Source organism: Macaca mulatta, chromosome 12 (genome assembly GCF_049350105.2).
Source record: "Macaca mulatta isolate MMU2019108-1 chromosome 12, T2T-MMU8v2.0, whole genome shotgun sequence".
In the NCBI taxonomy this organism is placed as follows: Eukaryota; Metazoa; Chordata; class Mammalia; order Primates; family Cercopithecidae; genus Macaca; species Macaca mulatta.
The window spans coordinates 82,949,706-82,973,111 of record NC_133417.1 but is presented as its reverse complement, the minus strand read 5'-3'; the positions used below and the strand labels follow the sequence as shown (position 1 = coordinate 82,973,111).

At 37.4% G+C, this 23,406-nt stretch overlaps 1 protein-coding gene and 1 pseudogene across 1 annotated transcript in view; one reads left to right on the top strand and one right to left on the bottom strand.

Moving 5' to 3' along the window:
* The window catches only part of PDE11A (phosphodiesterase 11A), a 462,469-nt gene that overhangs the window by 32,912 nt on the left and 406,151 nt on the right, over positions 1–23,406 (top strand). The window lies entirely within an intron of this gene.
* Positions 4,826–4,940, bottom strand: LOC114671554 (U6 spliceosomal RNA; annotated as a pseudogene).

Here is a 23,406-nt window from a genome sequence, read left to right as displayed (position 1 = left end):
GGCTGGACACCTACTGAAGCAATCAAACATAATAAGTGGAGTGGGGTATAACATCCCAGAAAAAGACATCTAGGGACAGAATTTGGGAAATGGAGAGTTTCTAATGTTTCTAGACTGATTCCTGTTCTGTATTCTGAATGTGGTGATATATTTGTGTAGCACTTTATGATTTATAAAATGCTTCACCATATACTATCTAATTCATTCTTGCTGCTATGAAAGGTAAGAATTACTCTCCTCATTTGGAGGGTAAAGAAACAGTCTGAGAGAAGTTAAACGGCTCAGTTTTGGAGCTGGGCAGGGGATTCAGGACTTGTGGCATCGCATGCAGTAATTGTTATACCTCCCAAGAACTTCTTATGTGACCATGATAATGAGAGGGTTTATATCAGAAAACCATATATTTTACTGATACACACACACACACACACACACACACACACACACATAAACTTTCTGTTTTTGGAAAATATGGCAAAATCAGGATTCTTCACTTCTTTGGTCATTGCATTATTTTTATGAAACAGCCTATTACTGGAAAAAATATTTGAAAGACAGTTGCAATTCATGATGTGCCTACTCTTCATGAAGCAAGAGCTTCAAGCTTTTGGGGAGATACTTTATTTCTTCTATGTTTTCCTTCTGCAGAAGTCAATCTTTGCTAATATATTTAATCATAGACTGGAAAAAATAAAATGACCTGGTGTTGAACTGGTCACAATAGAATGGCAAGCAGTATTAACTTCTCACTCTGTTCTAGCACATTAGGCTGAACATAAACTACTGTTTGTACCACTGACAAGTTTCTTTATGGTTTTTGAGCTATGTTAAACACCAACATGCACAGAGGCCTTGAGGACAAATTGCTAACTCTTCAAAGTAGCATAGTGTGGTGAGAAGAGCCCAAGCTTTAGACTCAAGCATCTCTGAGTTAGCATCGGCTCAGTTATTGGTAAATTACTTAACATGAGATAAGTTACTTAGCTTCTCTTAGCTTCAGTTTCTTCATATGTATAATGGGGCCAATAATATCCACTTTGCATGGTTGTTGTGATTATTCTATGTATCAAAACTCTGGCACAGATATTTGCATACATAAATGCACAGGTTATATGGTAGGCTCCTGGTAAATGATAGCCATCATTGCTATTATCTGAGGAATCAGTAAGTCTCGTAATTACCTCAATTTCTTTGCAGTTTAAACTGATCACAAGTCTCATTTAGTGCCTGTTTTAAATGCTAGCTCACCATATGTGGTGCTGGAGTAATTGGTATGACTCTTATGTCTCCGCTTGTCTACTGGCTTAGAAGATCAATATTCAAAGCCAAAGTTATGAGCCATCTGCCACTGCAAAGCCAGACTATGTTGTCTTTCTCTCTTCAAGGCAAGTTTTGATGTCTGAAGAACCTTGATCTGTCTTTTCTGGATAGTCACATCTGTGTACCTTAGCAGGATTTGGCTAATATCTTGAATTTAGTGTGAAAGGAGGACCCAGTGGAGAAATTTCCTGGGGAATTCAAGCTATTTATAAGCCATCAATGTGAATCATCTGCCCATGACAGATACTGTCCGTTAGGGAAATAGCATTGATTCTTATTTTACAAAAGTACAGTTCCTTAAGTTCCATTTCACAAATGGGCACCCAGTACCTAATATCAGCCAGATATAATATAATAGTATAAGGCTGCATTGCATAAACCACAACCAGAATTTATCTTTGTGATAGTATCAGTTAGAAACTATAACTAAAGGCAAATGATTTGTTTTTATCCTGTAAAAGGGAAAAAAATCCATAAAATCTTTAGCAGCCATGGATGCCTCAGCCCCCATGTCCAAGGGGGCCAGCTGTCCCTCACCTCCCACCATTCTCTCTAATGATTTAACATGAGGTTAATGCAGGCAGCTTTGCATCAATAAGCAATGCCTGGGTTAAGCGCTCTTGCCCCTAAGTGTAGGTTTTTGTTTGTTTCTTTGTTTTTAACTTCTATGTAATATAGTTATAATTTTAGAGGCTTCATGGCCGAATGTCTTGAATGCCTGCAAGTTTTTAAAATCAGGTTTAGCATTCTGAATGTTACTTAACAAAATCACATACTGAGGCCCATTGTGGGGAGAATGGAAAGTCCATCATGTAAAACAGATTAGCTACATATTAACATCTTTCAATTTGCCACCAGTTTATTGACTTGGAATAGCCATTTACTCTTTAAAATTGTATATGTAAGGGTAAAGTTCCATGTTAGATCTTTCAGAATATGAAATAGATCAAATATATCAGTAGGATGGATGGATTTATTTATTTATTTAGAGACAGAGTCTTGCTCTGTCACCAAGGCTAGAAAGCAGTGATGTGATCATGGCTCACTGCAGCCTTAAACTCCTGGACTCAAGCCATCTTCCAGCCTCAGCTTTCTAAGTAGCTGGGACTGCAAATGGGTGCCACCACACCAGGCTAATCTTTTTCTTTTGTAGAGATGGGGTCTCAATGTGTTGACAAGACTGGTTTCAAACTCCTCAGGTGATCTTCCACTTTGGCCTTCCAAAGTGTTGGGATTACAGGCTTGAGCTACCCATACCTAGCCTCAGGATGAATTTTATTTAATTTTATGTATCTTTAGAATGCTTGAATAAGAACTATTTATGAGGTATGTGAAGCCAGCTGAGGCTGCATAAGAAAATTACATTTACTAATTGTCCTCTTTCCTCACACAAGAACCTAGACCCATTTAGAAACAGAGAAAAGGAATAGTAATGTTTACACCATGCCTTTACAATTTTTTGAAAAGAAAGCAAAAACCTTTTATGTGTGAAAATTACTTTTGCGTGATCATCTAAACTTTGGAGCATATAATTAATGTGGGCCTTATCAGAAATTTATGTTCAAGGTAGTCCTTTAATTTGCAGGCTAGTTCAGCTGTTTTGTAACATCTAGGGGGATAATGCTTGAAATATTGTCTTTTCGAGGAGAAAAGGATACAGGGCAGGTGTGACACTGGACAGACAGCACTTCCAAAGAGGAATTTACTGCTTTTGATGCCTCGGCAATGACACCTGTCACCCAAAGTGTTATGAAAAACTGGAAACTTGCCATGCGGACTTAAAATAAATATTAGTTTCTACCATTTTTGAAAAAAAAATGTGTGTGAAAATAGCTCATTGTAAGTCTTATCTAGTTAAAAGTTAATACTGAATATGCCTTCTTTACAGAAGTCACATGGTTCTCTAAAAAATTTTCTGGCCGGGTGCGATGGCTCACACCTGTAATCCCAGCACTTTGGAGGCCAAGGCGGGCAGATCATGAGGTCAGGAGTTCAAGACCAGCCTGACCAAATATGTTTAAACCCCATCTCTACTAAAAATACAAAAATTAACTGGGTGTGGTGGTGCACGCCTGTAGTCCTAGCTACTCGGGAGGCTGAGGCAGAGGTTGCAGTGAGCTGAGATTGCGCCACTGCACTCCAGCCTGGGTGATAAAGCAAGACTCTGTCTCAAAAAAAAAAAGTTCTGAGCTTGGCACGGAGATTCACACCTGTAATCCCAGCAGTTTGGGAGACTGAGGCAGGAGGATTGCTTGAGCCCAGGAGTTCAAGACCAGGCTGGGCAGCATAGCAAGACTTTGTATCTACTAAAATTCAAAAAGATTAGCTGGGCATGGTGGCTGTGCCTGTCGTTCTAGCTACTCAGTAAGCTGAGGAGAGAGGATCACTTGAGCCTGGGAGATCAAGTCTGCAGTGAGCTATGATTGAGCCACTACACTCTAGCATGGGCAACAGAGTGAGACCCTGTCTCAATAAATGAATAAATAAGTAAGTAGATACAAATTTCTGACGGCTCATTTTTGTCATTCTATATTTGTTGACTTTAAATTACATGCATGTCAGACACTAGTATCAAAGTCATAAAAATTACTTGGACAAAACAATGTAGAAAGAATTGTAAAGAACTTTTGAACTTTGTATAAATGGAATAATTCTACATGTATCCTTTTGTTTCTTTTTCTGCTCAACATTATATTTTTGAGATTAATTCATGTTGAAATGTGTAGCAATAATTTCCAGTGCCATATAATGTTCCTTTGTATAAACATATCAAAATTTGTCCGTCCTACTATTGACAGACTTTTGAGTTATTTGTAGTTTTATTTATTTATTTATTGCTATTATCAATAATGCTGCTATGGGCATTTTGTGTAGGTCTCCTGGAATCTTGGCATCATATTTGCATGACCGCAGACTTTTAACTATTCATTTTTGTAACTTTTATTTATTTATTTTTAACTCTTAGGTTTGGGGGTACATGTAAAGATTTGTTATGTAGGTAAACTTGTGTCATGGGGGTTCGTTGTATAACTCTTTCATCACCCAGGTATTAAGCCTAGTACCCAATATTTATTTTTTCTGCTCCTCTCCCTACTCTCACCCTCCATCCTCAAGTAGGCCCCAATGTCTGTTGTTCCCTTTTTTGTGTTCATGAGTTCTCATCATTTAGCTCCCACTTATAAGTCAGAACATGCAGTATTTGATTTTCTGTTTTTGTGTTAGTTTGCTAATAATAATTGCCTCCAGCTCTATCCATGTTCCAGCAAAAAACATGATCTCATTATTTTTATGGCTGCATAGTATCCCATGGTGTATATGTACCACATTTTCTCTATCCAATATGTCCCATTGATGGGCATTTAGGTTGATTCCATGCGTGTCCTGCAAAGACATTGATTCCATGTCTTTGTTGTTGTTAATAGTGCTTCAGTGAACATTCTTGTGCATGCCTTTATGGTAGAATGATTTATATTCCTCTGGTTATATAGCCAGTAGTGGGATTGCTAAAAATATGCAATGAATGAATGCCTCATGAATTTGCTCATCATCCTTGTGCAGGAGGCATGCTAATCTTCTCTCTATCATGCCAATTTTAGTATATGTGTTGCCGAAGTGAGCACAAGGATTCGTTTCTTAGTTATTCATTTTTCTTCTTCTGCTGCTGCATCTTCCTCTTCACAGTTAATATATATGAGGCCAGGACCACCATGGTCACCAGAGCACAAATTCTAGCTTTCCCTACCAAGCCCATTCCCCTCATGGCCACCTGATGTATGGACAGGGTCCTCATTTACCTCCCAGCCAATAGAAGAACAGGCCACTCACGGTGGGTATGAAAGTATAGGTCATGCAGATGTTTGGGATGAACTCAGTTAATGACTCCCCCTCAACCTTCTTTTCATATGTTTGTGTTTTCTCTTACTGTGCAGTACTGGTCCATGTCATTGGCCCATTTTTCCTATTGAGTTTGCTTTTTGCTTATTGATTTGTAGGAGCTCCTTATATATATGTATTCTGAACACCACCCTCCTTATTGGTTATATGTATTAACAAATATTTTTCTTCTCTATTGCTTGATTTTCATTCTTTTTTTAAATAATGTGGAATGAAAGAAGTCAGACAAGAATGCATACTGCACGGCTGATTTAGATAAAACTGTAACTGTAGAAAATGCAAACTACTCTCTAGTGACAGGAAGCAGGTCAGTGTTATCTGAGGTATGGTGGGGTGGGAGGGATGGAAGGTGGGATTAAAAAGGGCATGAAGAAACTTTGGGGTGGGTGATAGTTATATTCATATCTTGATTGTGGTCATTTCGTGGGTGTAACCATAAGTTCAGATTAATCAAATCATATATGTTAAACATGTACAGTTTTTTTGTATTTCAATTATATCTCAATATATCTGCTTTTTTATAAAAATAAATTTGAATATTTACATTAAAGGGTATCTAATCTATAACCCTTAGCAATTTTTTAAAAGTATACTCTAAGTTCTGGGATACATGTGCAAAACATGCAGGTTTGTTACATAGGTATACATGTGCCATGGTGGTTTGCTGCACCCTTCAACCTGTCATCTAGCTTTTAAGCGCCCCCATGCATTAGGTATTTGTCCTAATGCTCTCCCTTCCCTTGCCCTCCACTCCCTGACAGGTCCTGGTGTGTGATATTCCCCTCCTTGTGTCCATGTGTTCTCATTGTTCAACTCCCACTTATAAGTGAGAACATGTGGTGTTTGGTTTTCTGTTCATGTGTTAGTTTGCTGAGAATGATGGTTTCCAGCTTCATCCATGTCCCTGCAAAGGACATGAACTCATTCTTTTTTATGGCTGCATAGTATTCCATGGTGTATATGTGCCACATTTTCTTTATCCAGTCTATCATTGATGGGCATTTGGGTTGGTTCCATGTCTTTGCTATTGTAAATAGTGCTGCAATAAACATACGTGTGCATGTGTCTTTATAGCAGCATGATTTTATAATCCTTTGGGTATATTCCCAGTAATGGGATTGCTGTGTCAAGTGATATTTCTGGTTCTGGATCCTTGAAGAATCACCACATTATCTTCCACAATGGTTGAACTAATTTACACTCCTACCAACAGTGTAAAAGCGTTCCTGTTTCTCCACAGCCTCTCCAGCATCTGTTGTTTCCTGACTTTTTAATAATCACCATTCTAACTGGCATGAGATGGTATCTCATTGTACTTTTGATTTGCATTTCTCTAATGACCAGTGATGATGAGCTTTTTTTCATGTTTGTTGGCCACATAAATGTCTTCTTTTGAGAAGCATCTGTTCATAGCCTTTGCCCACTGTTTCGTGGTGTTGTTTGTTTTATTCTTGTAAATTTGTTTAAGTTCCTGGTAGATTCTGGATATTAGACCTTTGTCAGATGGATAGATTGCAAACATTTTTTCCCATTCTGTAGGTTGCCTGTTCACTCTGATGATAGTTTCTTTTGCTGTGCAGAAGCTCTATGGTTTGATTAGATCTCATTTGTCAATTTTGGCTTTTGTTGCAATTGCTTTTGGTGTTTTAGTCATGAAGTCTTTGCCTATGCCTGTATCCTGAATGGTATTGCCTAGGTTTTCCTCTAGGGTTTTTATGGTTTTGGGTTTTACATTTAAGTCTTTAATCCATCTTGAATTAAGTTTTGTATAAGGTGTAAGGAAGGGGTCCAATTTCTGTTTTCTGCATGTGGCTAGCCAGATTTCCCAGCACCATTTATTAAATAGGGAATCCTTTCCCCACTGCTTGTTTTTGTCAGGTTTGTTGAAAAATCACATGATTGTAGATGTGTGGTGTTATTTCTGAGGTCTCTGTTCATTCCATTGGTCTATGTATCCGTTTTGGTACCAGTACCATGCTGTTTTGGTTACTGTAGACTTCCAGTATAGTTTGAAGTCAGGTAGCATGACACGTCAAGCTTTGTTCTTTTTGCTTAGGGTTGTCTTGGCTATACAGGCTCTTTTTTGGTTCCATATGAAATTTAAAGTAGTTTTTTTCTAAAGTCAATGGTAGCTTGACGAGAATAGCATTGACTCTATAAGTTACTTTGGGCAGTATGACCATTTTCATGATACTGATTCTCCCTATCCATGAGCATGGATTTTTTTTTCCATTTGTTTGTGTCCTCTCTTATTTCCTGAGCAGTGGTTTGTAGTTCTCCTTGAAGAAGTCCTTCACGTCCCTTGTAAGTTGTATTCCTAGGTGTATTATTATCTTTATAGCAATTGTGAATGGGAGTTCACTCATGACTTGGCTGTCTGCTCGTCTATTGTTGGTATATAGGAATGCTTGTGATTTTTGCACATTGATTTTGTATCCTGAGATTTTGCTGAAGTTGCTTATTAGCTTAAGGAGTTTTTGGGCTAAGACAATGGGGTTTTCTAAATACACAATCATGTCATCTGCAAACAGAGACAATTTGACTTCCACTCTTCCTATTTGAATACCCTTTATTTCTTTCTCTTGTGTGATTGCCCTGGCCAGAACTTCCAATAGTATGTTGAATAGGAGTGGTGAGAGAGGACATCCTTGTCTTGTGCTGGTTTTCAAAGGGAATGCTTCCAGCTTTTGCCCATTCAGTATGATGTTGGCTATGGGTTTGTCATAAACAGCTCTTATTTTTTTGAAATATGTTCAGTCAACACCTAGTTTATTGAGACTTTTTAGCATAAGGGCTGTTGAATTTTATTGAAGGCCTTTTCTGCATCTATTGAGATAATCATGTGGTTTTTGTCGTTGGTTCTGTTTATGTGATGGATTACATTTATTGATTTACATATGTTGAACCAGCCTTGCATCCCACAAAAGAAGCCGACTTGATCATGTTGGATAAGCTTTTTGATGTGCTGCCGGATTCAGTTTGCCAGTATTTTATTGAGGATTTTTGCATCAATAGTCATCAGGGATATTGGCCTGAAATTTTCTTTTTTTGTTGTGTCTCTCTCTGCCAGGTTTTGGTATCAGGATGATGCTGGCCTCATAACATGAGTTAGGTAGGAGTCCCTCTTTTTCTATTGCTTGGAATAGTTTCAGAAGGAACGATAGCAGCTCCTTTTTGTACCTCTGGTAGAATTCGGCTGTGAATCCATCTGGTCCTGGACTTTTTTTGGTTGGTAGGCTATTAATTACTGCTTTCATTTCAAAACCTGTTATTGGTCTATTCAGGGATTCAACTTCTTCCTGGTTTAGTCTTGGGAGGGTGTATGTGTCCAGAAATTTATCATGCCTTCTAGATTTTCTACTTTATTTGAGTAGTACTGTTTCTAGTATTCTCTGATGGTAGTTTGTATTTCTGTGGGATCAGTGGTGATACCTCCTTTATCATTTTTTATTGTGTCTATTTGATTCTTCTCTCTTTTCTTCCTTATTAGTCTAACTAGTGGTCCATCTATTTTGTTAATGTTTAAAAAAAACCAGTTCCTGGATTCACTGATTTTTTTGAAGGGTTGTTCATGTGTCTATCCCCTTCAGTTCTGCTCTGGTCTTAGTTATTTCTTTTCCTCTGCGAGCTTTTGAATTTGTTTGCCCTTGCTTCTCTAGTTCTTTTAATTGTGATGTTAGGGTGTCGATTTTAGATCTTTCCAACTTTCTGTTGCGGGCATTTAGTACTATAAATTTCCCTCTCAACACTGCATTAGCTGTGTCCCAGAGATTCTGGTGTGTTATCTCTTTGTTCTCATTGGTTTCAAAGAACTTCTTTGCTTCTGCCTTAATTTCATTATTTTCCCAGTAGTCATTCAGGAGCAGGTTGTTCAATTTCCATGTAGCTCTGCGGTTTTGAGTGAATTTCTTAATCTTGAGTTCTAATTTGATTGCACTGTGGTCTGAGAGACTGTTTGTTATTATTTCCATTTGTTTGCGTTTGCTGAGGGGTGTTTTACTTCCAATTATGTGGTTGATTTTAGAATATATGCTATGTGGTGCTGAGAAGAATGTATATTCTGTTGATTTGTGGTGGAGAGTTCTGTAGATATCTTAGGTCCACTTGGTCCAGAGCTGAGTTCAAGTCCTGAATATCCTTGTTAATTTTCTGTCTCATTGATCTGTCTAATATTGACAGTGGAGTGTTAAAGTCTCCCACTATCATTGTGCGGTTATCTAAGTCTCTTTGTAGGTCTCTAAGAACTTCTTTTATGAATCTGAGTGCTCCTGTATTGGGTGCATACATATTTAGGATAGGTAGCTTTTCTTGTTGCATTGATCCCTTTACCATTATGTAATGCCCCTCTTTGTCTTTTTTGATCTTTGATGGTTTAAAGTCTGTTTCATTAGAGACTAGGATTGCAACCCCTGCTTTCTTTTTACTTTCCATTTGCTTGGCAAATATTCCTCCATCCCTTTATTTTGACCCTATGTGTATCTTTGCATGTGAGATGGGTCTCCCAAATACAGCACACCAATGGGTCTTGACTCTTTATCCAATTTTCCAGTCTGTGTCTATTAATTGGGGTATTTAGCCTATTTACATTTGAGTTTAATATTGTTACATGTGAATTTGATCCTTTCATCATGATGTTAGCTGGTTATTTTGCACATTAGTTGATGCAGTTTCTTCATAGTGTCATTGGTCTTTATATTTTGGTGTGTTTTTGCAGTGGCTGGTACTGGTTTTTCCTTTCCATATTTAGTGCTTCCTTCAGGGGCTCTTGTAAGGCAGGCCTGGTGGTGACAAAATCCCTCAGCATTTGCTTGTCTGTAAAGGATTTTATTTCTCCTTCACTTATTAAGCTTAGTTTGTCTGGATATGAAATTCTGGGTTGAAAACATTTTTCTTTAAGAATTTTGAATATTGGCCCCCACTCTCTTCTGGCTTGTAGGGTTTCTGCAGAGAGATCCACTGTTAGTCTGATGGGCTTCCCTTTGTAGGTAATCTGACCTTTCTCTCTGGCTGCTCTTAACATTTTTTCCTTCGTTTCAACCTTGGAGAATCTGCCGATTATGTGTCTTGGGGTTGCTCTTCTCAAGGAGTATCTTAGTGGAATTCTCTGTATTTCCTGAATTTGAATGTTGGCCCATCTTGCTAGGTTGGGGAAGTTCTCCTAGATAATATGCTGAAGTGTGTTTTCCAACTTAGTTCCATTCTCCCTATCACTTTCAGGTACAGTAATCAATCATAGGTTTGGTCCTTTCACGTAGTCCCATATTTCTTGGAGGCTTTGTTCATTCCTTTTCATTCTTTTTTCTCTAATCTTGACACCTTATTTCAGTAAGTTCATCTTCAATCTCTAATATTCTTTCTCCTACTTGATAAATTTGGCTATTGATACATGTGTATGCTACAGGAAGTTCTCCTGCTGTGTTTTTCAGCTCCAATAAGTCATTTATGTTCCTCTCTAAACTGGTTATTCCAACAGCCTTTTATCAAGGTTCTTAGCTTCCTTGCATTGGGTTAAAACATGCTCCTTTAGCTCAGAAGTGTTTGTTGTTACCCACTTTCTGCAGCCTACTTCTGTCAGTTTGTCAAACTCATTCTCCATCCAGTTCTGTGCCCTTGCCAGAGAGGGGCTATAACCATTTGGAGGAGAAGAGGCATTCTGGTTTTCTGAATTTCAGTTGTTTTTTGCACTGGTTTTTCCTCATGTTCATGGATTTATCTACCTTTGATCTTTAAGGCTGATGGTCTTTGGATAGGGTTTTTGTCTGGGGGTCCTTTATGTTGATGTTGACGTTGACGTTATCACTTTCTGTTTGTGAATTTTTCTTCTAACAATCAGGTCCCTCTTCTTCATGTCTGCTGCAGTTTGCTGGAGGTCCACTCTAGATGATATTTGCCTGGATATCATCAGTGGAGGCTGCAGAACAGCAAAGATTGCTGCCTGCTCCTTCCTCTGGAAGCTTCATTCTAGAGAGGCCCTGGCCTAATGCCAGCCAGAGCTCTCCTGTATGAGGTGTCTGACAACCGCTTTTGGGAGGTTTCTCCCAGTGAGGAGGCACAGGGGTCAGGGACCCACTTGAGGAGGCATTCTGTCCCTTAGCAGAGCTGGTACACTGTTGCTTTTCATTTGTAATGGAAAATCCAGGTTCTTTTTTTTTTTTTTTTTTTTTTTGAGACCGAGTCTCATTCTGTCACCCAGGCTAGAGTGCAGTGATGAGGTCTTGGCTCACTATTACCTCTGCCTCCCGTGTTCAAACAGTTCTCCTGCCTCAGTCTCCTGAGTAGCTGGGACTACAGGTGCATGCCACCATGCCCAGCCCAAGCTCTTAATTTTAATACAACTTGATTTATTGATCTTATAGAAATTTGCATTTTTGTTCTTATTCTTGAAACAGGGTATGAAGAAAAATATTCTCCTATAGTGACTTGGGAAATGTTTATAAATTTGTTTTCATATTAAGTATTTAGTTTAATTGTAATTCCTCTTTTTTGTGTTAGGGTGTAGGATATGAATACAATTTTATTTTTTTCTATTTGAATAAGCAATTGACCTAGGGTCATTTATTGAGTAGTTCATCTTTTCTTATGATCTGTGATGCTTGCTTTGCCATAAATCCATTTTTTGTATGTGCATGGGTTTGTTACTAGGCTCTCTATTATTCCGTTGGTCTGTTTATCTATGCCTGTATTACCATCATACTACCTTAAACTTTGTAGCTCATAGAAAGTATTAATATCTAGCAGAGTGAATCTTCTCCCCGACCCCTATGCCTTGTTCTTCCTCAGGAGGGTCTTGGCTTCAGCTGGCCCTTTATTCTTTCATGTCAGTTTTATAATCAGCCTGTTGAGTTTCACACATACACACACATACACACTGTGATAGGATTTCTATTGGAATTGCACTGAAGTTATAGGTCAGTTTAGGGGGAATTACAGGTTTATGAAGTCAGTTTTCCCAATAATACAATATTGTTTTTTGCAATTTAATCTTCTTTAATGTTTTTTAAGACTTTTTTTTTTTTAGTTTTCACTATAAAAGTCTTACACATTCTTTGCTATATTATATCCTAGGTATTTAAAAATGTTTATTGATGTTTTAAACAGTATATTTGAAAAATTATATTTTTAGTTAATTGTGGTTATCGAGAAATGCAGTTTACTTTTGTGTATCAATTTGGAATCCAACAACTCTTATTTAAATTTTTATCCGTAGCTGTTTAAGATTGTCTGTGTAAGCAATCATATCATCTGCAAACAATGATGGTTTTCTTTCTTTACAATCCCTTACCTTTTATTTCTTTTTCTTACCTCCTTACTGTGCAAGAACCTCCAGTATCATGTAGAACAAGACTGATTATAACAGATCTCTTTGTCTTCAAACTGAGCTTATAGAAAATGCTTTCAGTTTAATCATTAGGTATGAGGTTTCTGTGGGTTTTTTGAGATTCCCTTTATTGGGTTAAGAAAGTTCCCTTCTATTCCCAGTTTGCTGAGGAGGTAGTTGTTATTATTTTTAAAATCACAAGAGAATGCAGAGTTTTATTAATTTTTTCTGCCTTTATAAAGATATGATTTTTTTACCTTACACTGTTAATGTGGTGAATTACTTTAATGGCTATCATATTAAACCAATCTTGCATTCCTAGGAAGCATCAACTTGGTCATAAAAAGTTACCTTTTTTATACATTGTCTGATTTGTTTCACAAAATTTTTGGTTTTTAGGGTTTTTTGCATCTGTATCTATTCATGAGCAAGACTGTCTATATTTTTATATTTTCCTTCTCTTTTTCTTTTTTTGTCACCCAGGCTGGTGTTCTGTGACACAATTATAAGATTCACTGCAACCTCAACCTTCTGGGCTCAGGTGATCCTTGCACCTCAGCCTCCCAAGTAACTGGGACTACAGGCACAAACCACCATGCCTGGCTAATTTTAAAACATTTTTTTGTAGGGACAGGGTTTCACCATGTTGCCCACTCTAGTCTCAAACTCCTGGGCTCAAGCAATCTTTCTGTGTTGACCTCCCAAGGTGCTGGGATTACAGGTGTGAGCCACCATGCCCAGCCTTTTTTTTTTTTTTTTTCCTTAGAATACTCTTGTCTGGTTTTGAAAGCAAGGTTATATCACAAATGAACTGGGAGAATGGTCTTTCTTTTTCCATTATATGGAATAGTTTGTAATAAATTAGAATTGCCCAATGCTCTGATGTTTTGTAGAATTTCCTGGAAATCTATCTGGATCTGAGGATGTGTGTGTGTGTGTGTGTTAATAGGAATATCTTAAACTACGGATTCAATTTCTTTAAAGCTTATAGGACTCTTCGTGTTCTCTAGTTTTTTGAAAGATTTTTTGGGTAAGTTTTTATCTATTTATTTCATCTAACTTTTCAAATTTATTGGCACAAAGTTGTTCATAACACCATTATATTTGTTTAATCTTTGTAGCAACTATAGTTTTAGCCCCATTTTATTCCTGATTTTTTAAAATATAAGGCCTCTCTCTCTTTTTTCTCTCTTGATTATTCTCTCTAGAGAATTTCATATGTTATTCTTCTTTTGAACTTTGTTAATTCTTGACTTAATTCTAAGTCAGTTTTGTGCTGCTATAACAGAATACCATAGACTAGGTAATTTATAATAAACAGAAATTTATCAGTGCGCAGTTCTGGAAGCCAGGGAGTCCAAGATCAAGGTGTCTGCATCTGGTGAGGGCCTTCTTGCTATGGCATAACATGGTGGAAGGCAGCATATGGTGAAAGGGCAAAGACTGCTGGGGTGAGGCAGACCCACCTCTGCAATAATGAACCCACTCAAGTGATAATGGTATGAGTGTATTCATGAGGGCAGAGCTCTCATGACCTAAACACCTCTTAAAGGTCTCACTTCCTAATATCGTCACAATGGCAATTAAATTTTAACATGAGTTTTGAGGGGGGAAACATTTATAAAAATTGTCTTCATTATATATTTCCTGCCATTTTCTTTAACTTTTGCTCTTATTTTTGTTATTTTTTCAGTTTTCTGGAATTTATTTTGCTGTTCTTTTTCCCTAACTCCTTATGGTTGGATGATTATTAAGTTGAACATTTCTTTTTTTCTTTTCCTGAGATAAGTATTTATGACAGAACTTTTAAGAACTCTTTAACTGTGGACCACAGTTTTCATATATGATGTGTAATCATCCTGGTATTTTTATAGTTAGACATTATTTTTCTTAGTATTTTTAAAGTATTTTATAACTTCTATTTTAATTTTTTGATTGATGGGTAATTCAGAAATGTATTCTAAATGTTTAAATATTTGGTTTCACTAATTATCTTTTTATTATTGTTCCCAACTAAAGTGCATTGGAGTTAAATGATATTTTCTGCATGATATCAGTTATTTGACATGGTGATTTCAAATTGGCTAACTAGATGACTTAGCTTTTGGTGAATTTTCATAAAATTTTCATGTCAATCATGGAACTAATTGTATGAAATCTCTTGTTGTAGGGTGCAGTGTACCTAGATGTATCAGACGTACTTGTATGTGAGTGTGCTGATGGGTGGCTTATGGTGGGGAAGACAATATCCAATGATGCCTATAAGATAACCTTTCTTAAGAAAGGCAGAGGGACTTGGAAGCTATGAAATTTTTCAATTTGTTTTTGCAACTCCATCTGAAGGAATATCTAGGAGTCTTATAGACTTTGGTAGCCTAAGGCTTGTTGCAATTTCTACTGCTTCTGTTGTTCCGTACTATGCAGATCCTAAAGTGAAGAATTCTAGTTGGTTAAATTGATTGCTCATTTTATTGGAACACCTCAGAAATGAATTGAGATTTATAGAATGGTTCCTGATCCTGTTATTTGCATGAGAGTAAATGCTAGCCGATATATCAGATCTTTCTAGCCCAGCAAAACCCAAACCTGAAAAATATGAATGGTCTAATTAGCTGGCTATTCCAGGTGCTTGAACTAGTTTGTAAAACAACCACTGCAGCATTTTGCTAGCTGGCTAAGAAAATGACATGTTACAAGGCAGCAGGCAAGAGAACAGTTCTAAGAGGGGCTAGTCAACTCTATCCAAGGTGGAATAGCTTAGATGAGAGTGCCAATGAACATGCCGACTCATTTCTCCAGTGTGTCTGGCTAGAGGACTCCTACTCTCAAACATTTATGTGAAAGCACTTTGGTGCTTTATTTAAGGAAAAGGCATACTTACTTGTATTCATCCAGATTATTTACAAATGATTCCTGCTGATGGGATCCAGCCTCTGAATGACCTCCCCACAGGTTGACACCTTCAGTTTGGTATGTCACTTCTACTCTCAAATTATAGGGCAAGAGATTCATGTCCCCATTTTTTTTTTTTTTTTTTTAGTGGAACATGTGACCATGTAACTTCTGCAAGGAGTCCAGGTACTCTCGGCACTGTTGCTTATTTGTAACTGAAGCTAGGGTGAACACCAAGGAAATGGAGAGCCTGGCCTGGGAATGGAGAAGAAAGGCTTCAGGGATGCAGGAACTTATAGTGGGGAAGGGAGTGTGTATGGAACCAACCAGCTCCAGGGATCCACCTGGAAGGTTGGTGGGAAGTAGTGTTAAGCTGCTTCCAAGTCCTTTTCCCAGTGGAAGATGCCTGACTTTTTTCTAACCTGGGCTTTCAGTGGTGGAACACACTGCTGTGGCTGGAGGACTTGTTCACAGCAATCTTTTACAAACTTCTATTTACTGGTTTAATAGTTTGTTGAGTTTTTTTTTTTTTAGTTGGTAGTATTGATTCTTCTGGAAAATCAGGATGTTTTCCAAGATTATATATGCTATGCCACATAAGAGGTTGTGATATTTCACATTAAATGTGGAGAGGGTCCGAATCTGAGTTGAAAAATCCATCCATTTCACATATCAGAATATTGCCCAATTATAGTATCTTGACAGTCTTTCTGTTCTTTGTTCTTTGTGATTTTCAGGCAATACCATCAAGTTCCTTTGGCATTATGGGTAGCAGGTCAATTGGACCTTTTATGAGAAGAGTTTTTTAGCTAGGATGATAGAGGCTTAAAAAAACAGCCAGGGCCATTTGGATTGCTAACTTAGACTCACTTATATCTTGCTAAAAGTATAGAGTGCTATGGTTTTTCATAAATTATTTATGAATATTGACCCACCTCCAGCTTGACAGCTGTCATCTGGTGTATGTTGCCTATCTATTTTACTGGCAATTCAGTAGCATAATGACTTCTATCCTTTTGGAGGGCACTTTTGAAACTATTGTGCTGTCTTAGATGGTAATTTCATCACCCTTAGGAAATTATGCTAATTTTACTGATTTCTAAACCACTTTTCTTCATGTAACTTCCTCATGTCATAATAAAACCACTTATAACATGTAAAATAAATTCTAACACCTTTTTTTTAGTGGTAGTGTGTTTATATCATAATATAATCCATTTCCTGTTGAATATGTAGATATTTTTCAATTTTTCCTTATCATAAATTCCTAGAAATGAAATTATTAAAGAGTATAAAAATTTTTAAAGACTTTTGTTACTTGTTGCCAAATTGCCCTCCATATTTATTGCACTAATTTATATTCTCATTAGTGTGTACAAAAGTAGACATTTCACTGGTCCTATCAATAAAGCTAGATATTGGCCTCTTAAATGATTAATACTATAGTATTTCATGTTAAAATAGGAAATATGTCTTGCCAAGGTTTGAGTAAATTTTTTGTTTTACTTTTGCAATTTATTAAGAGATGAGTACATTTAAGTCTTTATTCTGCTTGAAATTAATTTTGATGTCTGATGTGAGATAGGGGTCTAACTTCTTTTTCCCAAATATAGCACTAGTTGAATAATCCATAATTTTCTGACTGATTTGAAATAATACTCTTTTGATTAACTAAATACACTTATTTCTATAGACATTTATTTCCACATGCATATATACATATATAGGCATATATGTGGCTCTCTATTCTCATTCATCAATTTTTCTATTTTTAGAACAGTTTTAATTATTGTTGCTTTGAAATAGATTTTAAAATCAGGTACTCATTGTATTTTTATCATCATGTTTTCACAAGAAACTATGAACTAAAACATTTTGAACATTTTAAAAACATTTTTAAAAACACATTTTATTTAAAAATCTGTTTTTAAAACACATTTAAAAATGTGACTTTAAAATATTTCAAAACCTAAAAAAGCTTTAAAAAGCAGACTTTAAAAAATTACTTTTTTCTTTTCTTTTTTTTTTTTGAGACAGAGTCTCACTCTGTTGCATAGGCTGGAGTGCAGTGGCGCAATCTTGGCTCACTGCAACCTCCGCCTCCTGGGTTCAAGTGATTCTCCTGCCTCAACCTCCTGAGTAGCTGGGATTACAGATTCCCACCATCACGCCTAGCTAATTTTTGTACTTTTAGTAGAGATGAGGTTTCACCATGTTGGCCAGGCTGGTCTTGACTCCTGACCTCAAGTGATCCGCCCACCTCGGCCTCCCAAAGTGCTGGGATTACAGGCGTTGGCCACCGCGCCTGGTCAGAAATTACTTTTTAACATTAAACTTTTGTCAAAGAGGAATTGTAACTTCCTATATTAACAATAAAACCTTTATGTAATTAAAATATAACATATCTCTATGACTTTATAAATTATGGTATTTGCCATAAATGTGGGAAGGATCAGCATGTGATTGAGACAGCTGCCTACATATCAGTTACATTTTTGGGCCATTTTTCGGGTTGTCTCAGTTGTCTTCAGTGGAAAGAATTCCAGAGCTCTCTGTTGGAGGTGGTCCATGTTAGGTTCTGATGAATGGATGAGACCAGGTCTCCATTGTCTCACTGTTACATCTGTTCTTCTGACCTGGACCTGGCTTTTCATGCATCACTGTCTCGACCTTGGCTTGCCCTGTATTCTCTACTTTCTGACTGTTTGTCTGGTGTCTGAATCACAGCTTCGTGCTGATAATTCCCTTGCTCTTATTTGCAGACTCCCTGGCCTTCCTGGTTTCACCTTAGAGCCTCATTTCCCTGATTCATTGCAGTTCTTAGATGGTCTCACTGTGCCAGGGAGAAAGGTGCCTTCTGGTTAGCTGACCCTTCCCATAGCTCTTTCTTCAGGTACTGGCCTTTTCTTAGACATTTTCATTATACACAATAAAGCTTATAGAGCATGACGTTGCATTTTAACTCCAGGTACAATATATTTGCAGACTTACTGTAATAGATATCTGGGCTGTCTATTAAAGCAGTTTAAGAATTCATCATTTTCTTTTTTACTATGTCAGTTGCACTTTGGTTTCAAGTGTGGTGTGGGTCTTCATTTTCCTGTGAATTTCCCTTGAGATTTGTATTTATTGTAATGAAGAGAAATAATGGTAGTCATGATGATAAGACAGGACCAAAGAAAAGTGCCAAGTAAGAAAGGAAGAACAGAGGGAAGTAAGATCAGCAAACAACATTTACTTTAGCAACATGACTAAAACACATGCCCCAAACAACATGGTAATCACAATAACTTTTGAAATTTCATATCACATTATTTGATGGTGTCTATCAACCATCAATTCTATTTGAAAGACTTAAAGAAAGGTATGCCCTTTAAAAATTTAGCAAATAGAGCTTACCTGTGTGAATGTACAAAATACTCCACTTCCAACTACATCACTTCAGGTCCATAAAAGAGTGAAGCTTCAGAAACAACTTTTGATAATCTTTTGTACTATTTAGAACTCTTTAGGAAAGAATTTGGAGATTCTTTTTGTTTACCATACAGCAATGAAATTCTGCCAATACATATTAAGAACAACAATGATAATTTTTCACTTTTTCTCAGCAAATATCAAATTAGGAGGCTTAAAGAATGAGCTCTGTAGTTGCCACATGCTATGTCTTTGTTTTCATGCAATGTAATCTCAAGTCTTCCATCAATTCAGAACAATTAGTTCTTCTTTCTATGAAGAAAGGCAGAATAATATATTTCAAGTTATTAAAGACTAATCAATTTTTGAAAGCTTTGCCTTCCAACCATTTTCTGGAAAATAAGTGACATCTACTGGTAAGTCGTAAGTGTAAGGAGATGATTTTATGAATTTGAATTAAATGAGTATTACTAAATGATATATCAATAAAAGCAATTTTTTGAGCTTCAGAAAGTTTGGCAATCTATTGGTTTGTATTTCAATGGATTATTCATTTTATATTTTTTATTTCCTTTAGCTTCTCTATATTACAACTCCATAAGGCATTTGAAAGAGGATGTAGACAAAATATGAGACTGAACTTTTTCTCTGAATCTTTTGGTGGGGCAATGGGCTAATGTGATGTTGAAAAAGGTATGCAGGCCTAGTTCATTAAGCCTTCAGGGAAAGTGGATGGAAAAGACAAAATAAAACAAAAGCTAAAGCTCTAAAGCATGGTTTATAATCCGTTGTCTTCAGACCCTGGAGGCCTTGGATTTTTTTTTGGAGATGGAATCTTGCTCTGTTGCCCAGGCTGGAGTGTAGTGGTACAATCTCAGCTCACTGCAACCTCTGCCTCCCGGGCCCAAGCAATTCTCCTGCCTCGGCCTCCCGAGTAGCTGGGATTACAGGTGTGCACCACCATGCCTGGCTAATTTTTTGTATTTTTAGTAGAGACAGAGTTTCACCATGTTGGCCAGGCTAGTCTCAAACTCCTGACCTCAGGTGATTCACCCGCCTCCGCCTCCCAAAGTTCTGGGATTACAGGCATGAGCACCTCATGAGGCGCTGGATTTATTAAGTGACCCTCTAATTCAGTGGTTGTTAACCCTACCCTGACCAACAGCCAGAAGTCAGATCCCCTCCAGGGCCCCTCCCACTACCAATTGTGATTTAATTGGTTGGGGTGGGGCTAAAGCATAAGTACTTTCCTAAAGGTCCCAGGTGATTCCAGTATTAACAACCTCTGTTCTATTCCTATGTGCGTCTAAGTGTCTGTAGGCCGAAGAAATACTTTATATACATGCATATCTTATTTCACCTTTTCTCTCTAATTTCTTTATAATTTTTCTCTATAATCTTCTCCACAATTTACAATTATAACTTTATAATTTTTGAGCTATATTTTGTAACTCAAAGACAAGGTCATTTGAAAGTGTTATGGAATTAATAGGGGCTTTTGTTGTTACATGTTTCCTCATAAGTATGTTCTGGAAACATAATTACATCATGTGGACACTCTTAGACTTGAACAGTTTGAGCATTTTGGCTATGAAGGACCTAAGGTAGATTTGCGATTCTGGTTTTTAAAAGTCACCCTTGTAGATTAAACGTTGGTCAAGATTAGTTCTTGGCTTAATCATGAGTACTGGAAAATTTTACCGTAAAGTATTGGGGATAGAGTCCTTAAATACAGAGGGAATAAAAGATCTTAGGCGACCCATCTTTGCCATGAATGTGGGACCCGGATAAGATTCTCAACTCTGAATCTTGCCTTAGGGAGCCTCCAGTGGTTTCTCTGAGAAAGTAGAAAGAGAAGATGGATTTCTTTTGCTTTGAGGCTTCTTTCGTACTTCTAAAGCATGTTTTTTGAGGGCTGATTGGGATTCTTGAGCATATTAAATATAATTCATTCTCAAAGACATGAAACCTGAGTTCAGAGGTTGCTTTTTACAGCCTTTGTGGATCTTGAAGGTGGGAATCCTTTTTTCTGGTTGTGCTTCATGGCACTACATTCAACTCCGAAACTTGCAGACGGGGTCCAAGTGCAAGATCCGGGGTCAGAAATGTATCCAATTACTGTTCTCTATGAAGGAGGCACAGGTCGGTTCCTTCACTGAGAAGTAAAAATTGCTTTTTGCCTTGTGACTTTGTCTTTTTAAAGGTTAAAAATCACAGCTGCATGTTATATACAAAAGACAGATCTGAATACAAGGCATGGAAAAGATTTCTGCACTTCTCAAGAGCAGTTGTACTTAAATTATCTGGGCTAGAAAAAATATTATGACATAAAAATACTCAAAGCAATAAGAGTCTACTACAATTATAACAACTCATTCCAGATTTTAACAACCTTACTTTACCTTAATTTATTAGAAATCTCTCCTGTTGTAGATCATTTCTTGTTCTTTTGTCCTAAGGGAGATGAATAAGAAGTGGGCACCATTCTCCATATGATATTTCATTATAATCCTTGAGGCATTTGTTAGTTTCCTATTCAAGTTTCCATTTTCAGAAACAAATAAGCACATTTTTTGCCTTCTTACTAGTCCTATTTCCTCCTTACCTGGCGTTCTGTGAAGCTCTGCTGGTGATCGCGGTGACCTTCTGAAGATCCTGGGCTTAAAAGTTGTTAGGTGAAATTCCCATCCTTACCTAGACAATTTTTATTTTCCATTCCAAGTCCTTTTGCTGAAATTAAAAAAAAAATGTCTATGTCTGTATCTATATGTAAATCTATCAAACTTCTTTTTGAGCATCTGCACCACATTGATGACCCACAGTCAACTAAACCTTCAAATGTCCAAAACGAAACTCATATTCCCCAGAATCTGTTCCTCACTGTGTTCCTTACTCAGTGAGTCATCCCACTACCCACCCAGGCACCTGCACCAGAAATATGGAGTCATTTTTACTTCTCTAACTTTCACAACCTTCCAAATTAATCAGCATAGAATCAGTTCTATTCATTCTACCTCCTAAATATCTCCCAACTCAGTACACTTTCCACCACTCCTACTGCCACTAACCACCATCCCAGCTCAGAGATGGTTCATCTCTCACCTGGACCTCTTGCTTCCAATCCATTCTTTACATGTAGCCATAGCAGTCTTTCTAAGATGAAGACTCAGTCATGTCACTCCCACTCACCTTCCTAAAATCCTCTAGTGACCCCTTGCTCCCTCTATGATAAATTTACAGTTCTACACCTAGTTACTAGGCACCGTCTCATCAGCCTCCAGCTGTCTTTCCTACCCCATGTCTGACTCTTCCCACAAGAGTCATCTTCAGCTTCTTTCTGTTCCTCAAATTAACCAACGTTTATTGCCTCTGGACTTTAGACATACTATTCCCTCCTTCTGGGACACTCTCCTCCACCTCTCCCTAATGCTTCTCTCTTTTTTTTCTGGATAATTCCTATTGATCTTGTGGGTATAACCTTAAAGACTTCACTTTCTTTGGGAGATATTGTCTGACCTTAGACTAGATGTGGCACCCTGCTGTGTGTTCCATAATGCTCTGTGTTTCCTCTACTATTATACTCATTTGTGGTGATTACTTGGCTAGTTAAATCTATTTTTTAATTTCTTCTATTATTAAACTTTTCTTTCCTCTATAATATCAGAGTAATATGTTCCTTTATCTAATTATTTTCCTAATTTTCTTCATCTACTATAATTAATTTATGCTTCAATTTGGGACCCAGCTTTCTTGATTGTTTCTAATTGGAAGATTAATCTACAGATTTATATATATATTAGGAAAGTGCATAATTGTATCAGCAATTCTGACCTCCCATTAGATTAGATTAATTTGATTTTATCAAGTTTTGAGTTAATTTGTGAGAATTATAAGTAGTGTAACGAAGACACAGACAAAGCATGTCTTAAGATGCATTGTTTTTTAAAACCATTAAGACTTAATGGAGGCTGAGTGTGGTGGCTCATGCCTGTAATCCCAACACTTTGGGAGGCCAAGGCGGGTGGATCACTTGAGGTCAGGAGTTCGAGACCAGCTTGGCCAACATGGTGAAACCCCCGTCTCTACTAAAAACACAAAATTAGCAGGTGTGGTGGCACATGCCTGTAATCCCAGCTACTCAGGAGGCTGAGGCAGGAGAAATACTTGAACCTGGAAGGTGGTGGTTGCAGTGAACCGAGATTGCACCATTGCACTCTAGCCTGGGCAAAAAGAGGGAAACTCCATCTCAAAACAAACAACAACAAAACAAACAAAGACTTAATAGAATAAATCTTTCTTCTTAGCTTTATTTTAAATTAAAAAATTAATACTTACCACATGTATCAATACAATTACATTTTCTCCTTTTTGTTTTTGAGACAGAGTCTTGCTCTATCACCCAGTCTAGAGTGCAGTGGTGCAATCTCGGCTCCCTGCAACCTCTGCCTCTCGGGTTCAATCGATTTTCCTGACTCAGCCTCCTGAGTAGGAGTAGCTGGGATTACAGGCGCCCACCAACACACCCAGCTAGTTTTTGTATTTTTAGTAGAGATGGGGTTTCACCATGT